Below are 9,552 nucleotides of genomic sequence, written 5' to 3'. Positions count from 1 at the left end.
TTGTCTATGGCGACAAGAATTGCACTGGACTCAATCTCGTTTCGTGCCTTAAAGTTCGAAAGCTACTTCGCAAGGGTTGTTTCGCGATTCTTGCTCACGTTAAGAAAGTCGAGGCCAACGAGAAGCGCATCGATGATGTGCCGATTGTTAGTGACTTTTCCGATGTATTCCCCGACGAATTACCGGGTCTTCCACCTCATCGACCGGTTGAATTTCAAATCGATCTTATTCCGGGAGCCGCACCCGTAGCGCGTGCACCATATAGACTCGCTCCATCCGAATTGCAAGAATTGCAAAGTCAAATCCAAGAGTTACTTGACCGTGGTTTCATTCAACCTAGCCATTCACCATGGGGCGCTCCGATTTTGTTCGTTAAGAAGAAAGACGGATCCCTACGAATGTGCATTGATTATCGTGAACTAAACAAATTGACGATTAAAAACCGATATCCTCTTCCGCGCATTGATGACCTCTTTGATCAACTACAAGGTTCTCGTGTATATTCAAAAATCGATCTTCGTTCGGGTTATCATCAACTAAGGGTTAAAGGGGAAGATGTCTCCAAAACCGCCTTCCGGACTCGTTATGGTAGTTATGAGTTCCTTGTCATGCCTTTCGGTCTCACTAACGCACCGGCGGTGTTCATGGATCTCATGAACCGCGTGTGCAAACCTTACCTCGACAAATTCATTATCGTGTTCATCGATGATATTTTGATCTATTCTAAAAACGAAGAGGAACACAAAGAACATCTCCGACTCGTGCTTGAACTCTTGAGAAAAGAACAACTCTATGCCAAGTTCTCCAAGTGTGAATTTTGGTTGAAGGAAGTTCAATTCCTCGGTCACGTTGTAAGTGATCAAGGCATTAAAGTCGATCCCGCAAAAATCGAAGCCATTAGTAAATGGGAGACTCCTACTACTCCTACTCAAATTCATCAATTCTTAGGTCTCGCCGGATACTATCGTAAATTCATCAAGGATTTCTCCTTAATCGCTCGCCCTCTAACCGCGTTAACTCACAAGGAACGAAAGTTCATTTGGTCATCCGAACAAGAAACCGCTTTCCAAATCTTGAAAACTAAGCTAACCACCGCTCCTATCTTGTCACTTCCCGAAGGCAATGATGATTTTGTTGTATATTGCGATGCCTCGAAGAACGGTTATGGGTGCGTATTAATGCAACGAAAGAAAGTCATTGCTTATGCCTCTCGACAACTCAAGGTTCACGAACGAAACTACACGACACATGATCTTGAACTCGGAGCCGTCATCTTTGCACTTAAGTTATGGAGACATCATCTTCTTGGCACCAAGAGTACTATCTTTACCGATCATAAAAGTCTCCAACATATCTTCGATCAAAAGCAACTAAACATGAGACAACGACGGTGGATTGAAACCTTGAACGATTACAATTGTGAGCTTCGTTACCATCCCGGAAAGGCAAATGTAGTGGCCGATGCCTTAAGTCGAAAGGAAAGAACGGTACCTCTTCGCGTCCGAGCACTAAACATCACCATCCACTCCAACCTTAATAGCCAAATTCGTGCAGCTCAAGAGGAGGCTCTTAAGGACAACCACATCGGACGTGAACTTTTAAACATCCTCGTCTCCCGATTCGAAGTTAAGGAAAACGGACTTCGATATTACGCCAGAAGAATTTGGGTGCCTAGATATGGCGACTTACGAAACCTCATCTTAGACGAAGCCCACAAATCACGATACTCGATTCACCCCGGTGCCAATAAGATGTACCATGACCTTAAAGAACAATATTGGTGGCCGAACATCAAAAAGGAAGTTGCTAGATACGTTGCCAAATGTTTGACTTGCGCTAAAGTCAAAGCCAAACACCAAAGACCGTCCGGGTTACTTCAACAACCCGAGATCCCACAATGGAAGTGGGAAAGGATCACGATGGATTTTATCACCAAGCTACCAAAAACGTCGGGCGGTTATGATACTATTTGGGTCATTGTCGATCGCCTCACCAAATCCGCGCACTTTCTCGCCATGAAAGAGACCGACAAAATGGAGAAACTTGCACGACTTTACATTAAGGAGATTGTAGCCCGACACGGTGTACCTTTATCGATTATCTCCGACCGAGATGGCCGTTTCGTTTCTAGATTTTGGCGTACATTACAAGAAGCGTTGGGAACTCGTTTAGACATGAGTACCGCATATCATCCCCAAACCGATGGGCAAAGTGAACGTACCATACAAACCTTAGAGGATATGTTACGAGCTTGCGTCGTTGATTTTGGAAAAGCTTGGGACAAGCACTTACCTCTCGCCGAGTTCTCTTATAACAATAGTTATCACGCGAGTATAAAGGCCGCACCCTTTGAAGCGTTATATGGTCGAAAATGTCGCTCTCCTCTTTGTTGGGCCGAAGTGGGTGACGTGCAAATTTCCGGGCCCGAACTCATTCACGAAACCACCGAGAAGATCCTTCAAATCCGAGATAGGCTTCGGACGGCCCGGAGTCGTCAAAAATGCTATACCGACAAAAGACGCAAAGACCTCGAATTTCAAGTCGGTGACCGCGTCATGTTAAAAGTCGCACCTTGGAAGGGTGTCATTCGTTTTGGGAAACGTGGGAAACTGAATCCGCGGTATGTTGGTCCTTTCGAGATCTTAGAGCGTGTTGGAACCGTCGCGTATCGTTTAGATCTCCCGCCTCAACTAAGCTCCGTCCATCCTACATTTCATGTATCTAACTTGAAGAAATGTCTTGCCGAGCCCGATATCGTCGTCCCTCTCGAGGAACTTACTATTAATGACAAACTCCATTTTGTGGAGGAACCGGTTGAAATTGTGGACTACGTCGAGAAGGAATTAAAACAAAGCCGGATCCCGATTGTTAAGGTCCGTTGGAACGCCAAAAGGGGACCCGAGTTTACTTGGGAAAGAGAAGATCAAATGCGAAAGAAACACCCTCATCTATTCCCGGTTCCGGAATCGTCGGATTCCGAGGAAGAAACAACGATTACTACGCCTTCTTAAATTTCGGGACGAAATTTCTTTTAAGGAGTAGGTAATGTAACATCCCGCCTATTTCCGTTTACTTTTCCGTTATACTACTTTAAACTCCGTTATATGTTTTTAACATCTCCCGTTAACACGCGTTTCAAATTATCTTGTTTAGGTAATTTAACGCACCCGATTATAACTTGAGGGACTAGTTTCGCCAACAAGACAAAGAGGTGACTAGCTTTGACTAAGTCAACCTCCTTATCTTCTTCCTTTTCATTTCTTTCTTCTTTTCTTTCACTACTTACATATTTTCTCTAAATTCTCCATAAAGCAAATCATTATCCATAATAAATCGATCAAGCTTCGAGCCAAACAAATTACATATTTGAACACCTCGTGATCTCCTCTTCGATTCCATACCAATCTCATTGCATTTGGGTAACTTTCTAAAATCACTAATTTTTGTGTTCTTGAGATTTTTGAGTTACAAGGTTGTTAATTAGTGTCTATGGCTCTAGTCTAACAAGATTATGTGTTTGAATTGCTTGATTTGTTGTTTGGAAGTAACTTGCATGAACTAGCAAAATGGGTGTGTTTAATCTTGAATTTTAGATGATTAAATGTTGTTAAATGTTATAAATGCATGTATTAAATGTGTTCCTAGTGTTACTAGCTTCATTTTGATGTATAGGTTGCATGAGAAAACTCTAAGAACTTGTTTAGTGATTTTTGGTGGAATTGAGCTAGGGTTTAATGAACTTGAAATGATTATTTGATGCATTGATTGCCATGATTTGTTGTTAGTAAGTTGTTAGTTGTATTGTATGCTCAATTACCTACAAAATGGCATGTCATATGTATGCATTGAATGCCCGAATCATTAAATGTGCATTGGTGAGTTTGAAGCATTAATGTGTGCATTGAATGATCACTTGGTTTGAAAACTCGATTGTTACAAATGAGGTTTTTGATTGATGAATTGTATTTAGTTGCATTCTACGTCAAAAGAGCTTTCCAACGATATAAGGTGCGAGTCCTAAGTGTTAGCGGTTTGTGTTTTATGCACAAAAAGGTTTTGGATTGAGACTTGAACATTTGGGACTGGCCAGGCACCAGCACCCGGCCTTTTCCGCGGCGCGGCCCCTTCCTGTCGCGGCGCGACATATAAGGGGGTCAGGTTCTGACCTCCTTGTCCCAAATGTGAAAAATGTTTGGCACGTTCTAGACCTCCAATTCACATGCAATTTGTTCTAACATGCTTATATATGAATAATTAGCATAGAAAATTTGTTCGGGACCCGACCCGAACATGTTGACTTTTTCGTTGACTTTGACCGACCAAAGTTTGACTTTTTGTCAAACTTAACCAATTGATTATGCAATCTTTCTAACTTGTTTCTATACATGTATCTTGCATGAAACTTGACTATTTGCTTCACATGCTTCATAATCGAGTCGTATTGAGCCATAGGACTAATTGAACAACTTTGACCCTCCGTGACTATCGTTATTGACACAACCTATTTGTTTAGGTCGAGACTAGCGTTGTCCTTAGCGCACATTACTTGTTGAAGTACTTATTTGCTCTTGCAATCAAAGGTGAGATCATAGTCCCACTTTTACTCTTTTATACTTATATTTGGGATGAGAAAACATAAACGTTTCATTTTACAAAGTGAACACAAGTGCGAAAACAAACATTCTACGTACGAGTTAGAACAAAAAGCCTCAATTCAATTATCATTAGTTACACTTGCAGGGTGTAAGCGAGAACTTATGTTGTGTGGCCATACGGGTTTGACAAACCCTCATTCGGACAGTTCGCTACCGTTAATCGGATGAAATATATTTTAGGGATAAGTGTATGTTCTGACACTATATTAATGGGGTTTCATGATAGTTAAGCCTTGATAATTGGGTGTTCGTGATATCAACTTTTAGAATGGTTTATTATTATTTCAACGTGACAACACTTGTGGTTCAACTTACTTACTCATTTACTTACTTACTAAACCTATGATTTCACCAACGTTTTCGTTGACAGATTCTCTATGTTTTTCTCAGGTCCTTGAACTTAAGTGATACATGCTTCCGCTCATACTTTTGATACTTTCATTGGATGTCGAGTATACTTGCATACGTGGAGCGTCTTTTTGGCTACTTTAAACTATGTCGCACGTGTTTCATATGAACTATAACTTTTGATATGTACTTGTCTTGGGAATTACTTTTGTAAACATTGAAACATCCTTTTATGAAATGAATGCGACATATTTTCGGTCAAACTTTGTTATAAATGCTTATGACCATGAAATGGGACCATACGTAGATGACGCCGTCACTTGACGATTTGTCGGGGTCGCTACATATATCATATTCAAACCTTTATACAATAACTTGCAAACTTACAATACCGCTATTTTACATATAGCATGTAATATAGCACATAAAACTTTGATACAAAGTAGTTGCGAAGATAATTCTAGTTAATAAATAAGGCATTCAGCAAAGACAATAAAGACACGTAATTCATACATCCAGAAACAAGTCATGCATTCTGGTTTTACTAATACCACTTCCCATCCTTGGTTTTGTGAAACATAACCGTTGTGACCGATAGTAAGACAATGTGTTGTAACGTCGTCAAAAGGATGAAGGTTACGTAATGACCAACAGTCTCGTAATAACCTAAAAACCTCATTTCTTACCCCAATTACCGACTCCGTCACTTGTGGGAACGTTTTGTTTAATAGTTGTAGCCCGATGTTCTTGTTCTCACTTTGGTGAGAAGCGAACATTACTAACTCGTAAGCATAACATGCTTCTTTATGTTGCATGTTAGCCGCTTTTTCTAAATCACGAAGTCCTATATTCGGATATATTGAGTCAAAATAATTTCTTAACCCGTTGCGTAAAATAGCATTTGGGTTCCCGACAATATATGCGTCAAAGTAAACACATCGTAACTTATGGATTTCCCAATGTGATATCCCCCATCTTTCGAACGAAAGCCTTTTATAAACCAAGGCATTCTTGGAACGTTCTTTGAATGTCTTACAAACTGATCTCGCCTTAAATAGTTGTGCCGAGGAATTTTGACCGACTCTAGACAAGATTTCATCAATCATGTCTCCGGGTAGGTCTCTTAAAATATTGGGTTGTCTATCCATTTTGAGTTTTTATACTGTAAAATAGACAAGAGTTAGATTCATAAAAAAATACTTATTAATACAAGCAATTTTTACATATATCATAAAGCATAAGCATACTATATTACATATATTACACCACACGAATACAACTATCTTATTCCGACTCGCTCGTTTCTTCTTCTTCGGTTTTGGTTCGTTTTGCCAAGTTTCTAGGGATATATGATGTTCCCCTAATACGAGCCGTCGTTTTCCACATTGGTTTAGAAAAACCTGGTGGTTTAGAGGTTCCCGGGTTATTGTCACAACTTAAGAAATACAGGTGTTGACGATACATATAAAGTTCATCGGGTTTGGAATCAAATTTCTCTATTTTTATGCCCTTTCCCTTATTGTTCTCTTTTGCCTTATTAAATTGTGTTGGGGTAATTTCTATAACATCATCGGAATCCTTGTCGGGATCCGATTCATTGGAGAATTGGTAATCCTCCCAATACTTTGCTTCCTTGGCGGAAACACCATTGACCATAATTAACTTTGGCCGGTTGGTTGAGGATTTTCTTCTACTTAACCGTTTTATTATTTCCCCCACTGGTTCTATTTCTTCTTCCGGTTCCGATTCTTCTTCCGGTTCCTCTTCGGGAACTTGTGAATCAGTCCACGAATCATTCCAATTTACATTTGACTCTTCATTATTATTAGGTGAGTCAATGGGACTGGTTCTAGAGGTAGATATCTATCACATAATATCAAACACGTTAACAGATTAATATATCACATAATATTTACATGTTAAAAATATATAGTTTCCAACAAAATTTGTTAAGCAATCATTTTTCAAGTAAACACAATCGAAGTCCAGACTCACTAATGCATCCTAACAAACTCGATAAGACACACTAATGCAAAATTCTGGTTCTCTAATACCAACGCTCTGATACCAACTGAAATGTCCCGTTCATATTGATTATAAACGTTCCATATTAATTGATTTCGTTGCGAGGTTTTGACCTCTATATGAGACGTTTTTCAAAGACTGCATTCATTTTTAAAACAACCATAACCTTTATTTTATCAATAAAGGTTTCAAAAGCATTACGTAGATTATCAAATAATGATAATCTAAAATATACTATTTACACACGACCATTACATAATGGTTTACAATAGAAATATATTACATCGACATATGTTTCTTGAATGCAGTTTTTACATAATATCATACAAACATGGACTCCAAATCTTGTCCTTATTTTAGTATGCAACAGTGGAAGCTCTTAATATTCACCTGAGAATAAACATGCTTTAAACGTCAACAAAAATGTTGGTGAGTTATAGGTTTAACCTATATATATCAAATCGTAACAATAGACCACAAGATTTCATATTTCAATATACATCCCATACATAGAGATAAAAATCATTCATATGGTGAACACCTGGTAACCGACATTAACAAGATGCATATATAAGAATATCCCCATCATTCCGGGACACCCTTCGGATATGATATAAATTTCGAAGTACTAAAGCATCCGGTACTTTGGATGGGGTTTGTTAGGCCCAATAGATCTATCTTTAGGATTCGCGTCAATTAGGGTGTCTGTTCCCTAATTCTTAGATTACCAGACTTAATAAAAAAGGGCATATTCGATTTCGATAATTCAACCATAGAATGTAGTTTCACGTACTTGTGTCTATTTTGTAAATCATTTATAAAACCTGCATGTATTCTCATCCCAAAAATATTAGATTTTAAAAGTGGGACTATAACTCACTTTCACAGATTTTTACTTCGTCGGGAAGTAAGACTTGGCCACTGGTCGATTCACGAACCTATAACAAATATGTACATATATATCAAAGTATGTTCAAAATATATTTACAACACTTTTAATACATTTTGATGTTTTAAGTTTATTAAGTCAGCTGTCCTCGTTAGTAACCTACAACTAGTTGTCCACAGTTAGATGTACAGAAATAAATCGATATATATATTATCTTGAATCAATCCACGACCCAGTGTATACACGTTTCAGGCTAGATCACAACTCAAAGTATATATATTTTTAGAATCAACCTCAACCCTGTATAGCTAACTCCCACATTACTGCATATAGATTGTCTATGGTTGTTCCAAATAATATATACACATGGGTCGATATGATATGTCAAAACATTTGCATACGTGTCTATGGTATCCCAAGATTACATAATATATTAGAATACATGTATAATATAATATAAGTTAGCTAGGATATGATTAATATAGATTTGTTACCAATTTTCACGTTGCTACAACAAGAAAAATTATCCAATCTTGTTTTACCCATAACTTCTTCATTTTAAATCCGTTTTGAGTGAATCAAATTGCTATGGTTTCATATTGAACTCTATTTTATGAATCTAAACAGAAAAAGTATAGGTTTATAGTTGGAAATATAAGTTACAAGTTGTTTTTGTAAGAGGTAGTCATTTCAATCGAAAGAACGACGTCTTGATGACCATTTTGAAAAACATACTTCCACTTTGAGTTTAACCATGATTTTTAGATATAGTCTCATGTTCATAAGAAAAATCATTTTCCCAGAATAATAACTTTTAAATCAAAGTTTATCATAGTTTTTAATTATCAAACCCAAAACAGCCCGCGGTGTTACTACGACGGCGTATGTCCAGTTTTACGATGTTTTTCGTGTTTCCAGGTTTTAAATCATTAAGTTAGCATATCATATAGATATAGAACATGTGTTTAGTTAATTTTAAAAGTCATGTCAGAAGGATTAACTTTTGTTTGCGAACAAGTTTAGAATTAACTAAACTATGTTCTAGTGATTTCAAGTTTAAACCTTCGAATAAGATAGCTTTATATGTATGAATCGAATGATGTTATGAACATCATTACTACCTCAAGTTTTGTGGATAAACCTACTGGAAAAGAGACAAATGGATCTAGCTTTAAAGGATCTTGGATGGCTTGAAAGTTCTTGAAGTAGAATCATGACACGAAAACAAGTTCAAGTAAGATTTCTACTCGAAATAAGATTGTTATAGTTATAGAAATTGAATCAAAGTTTGAATATGAGTATTACCTTATATTAGAAAGATATCTTACTGTAAATAAGAAAGATTTCTTGAGGTTGGATGATCACTCTACAAGATTGGAAGTAAGCTAGCAAACTTGGAAGTATTCTTGATTTTATGAAACTAGAACTTGTAGAATTTATGAAGAACACTTAGAACTTGAAGATAGAACTTGAGAGAGATCAATTAGATGAATAAAATTGAAGAATGAAAGTGTTTGTAGGTGTTTTTGGTCGTTGGTGTATGGATTAGATATAAAGGATATGTAATTTTGTTTTCATGTAAATAAGTCATGAATGATTACTCATATTTTTGTAATTTTATGAGATATTTCATGC

The sequence above is a fragment of the Rutidosis leptorrhynchoides genome, chromosome 10 (genome assembly GCF_046630445.1).
Source record: "Rutidosis leptorrhynchoides isolate AG116_Rl617_1_P2 chromosome 10, CSIRO_AGI_Rlap_v1, whole genome shotgun sequence".
Taxonomy (NCBI): domain Eukaryota; kingdom Viridiplantae; phylum Streptophyta; class Magnoliopsida; order Asterales; family Asteraceae; genus Rutidosis; species Rutidosis leptorrhynchoides.
The sequence above is the reverse complement of the archived record's forward strand: the minus strand, read 5'-3'. Positions refer to the sequence as shown.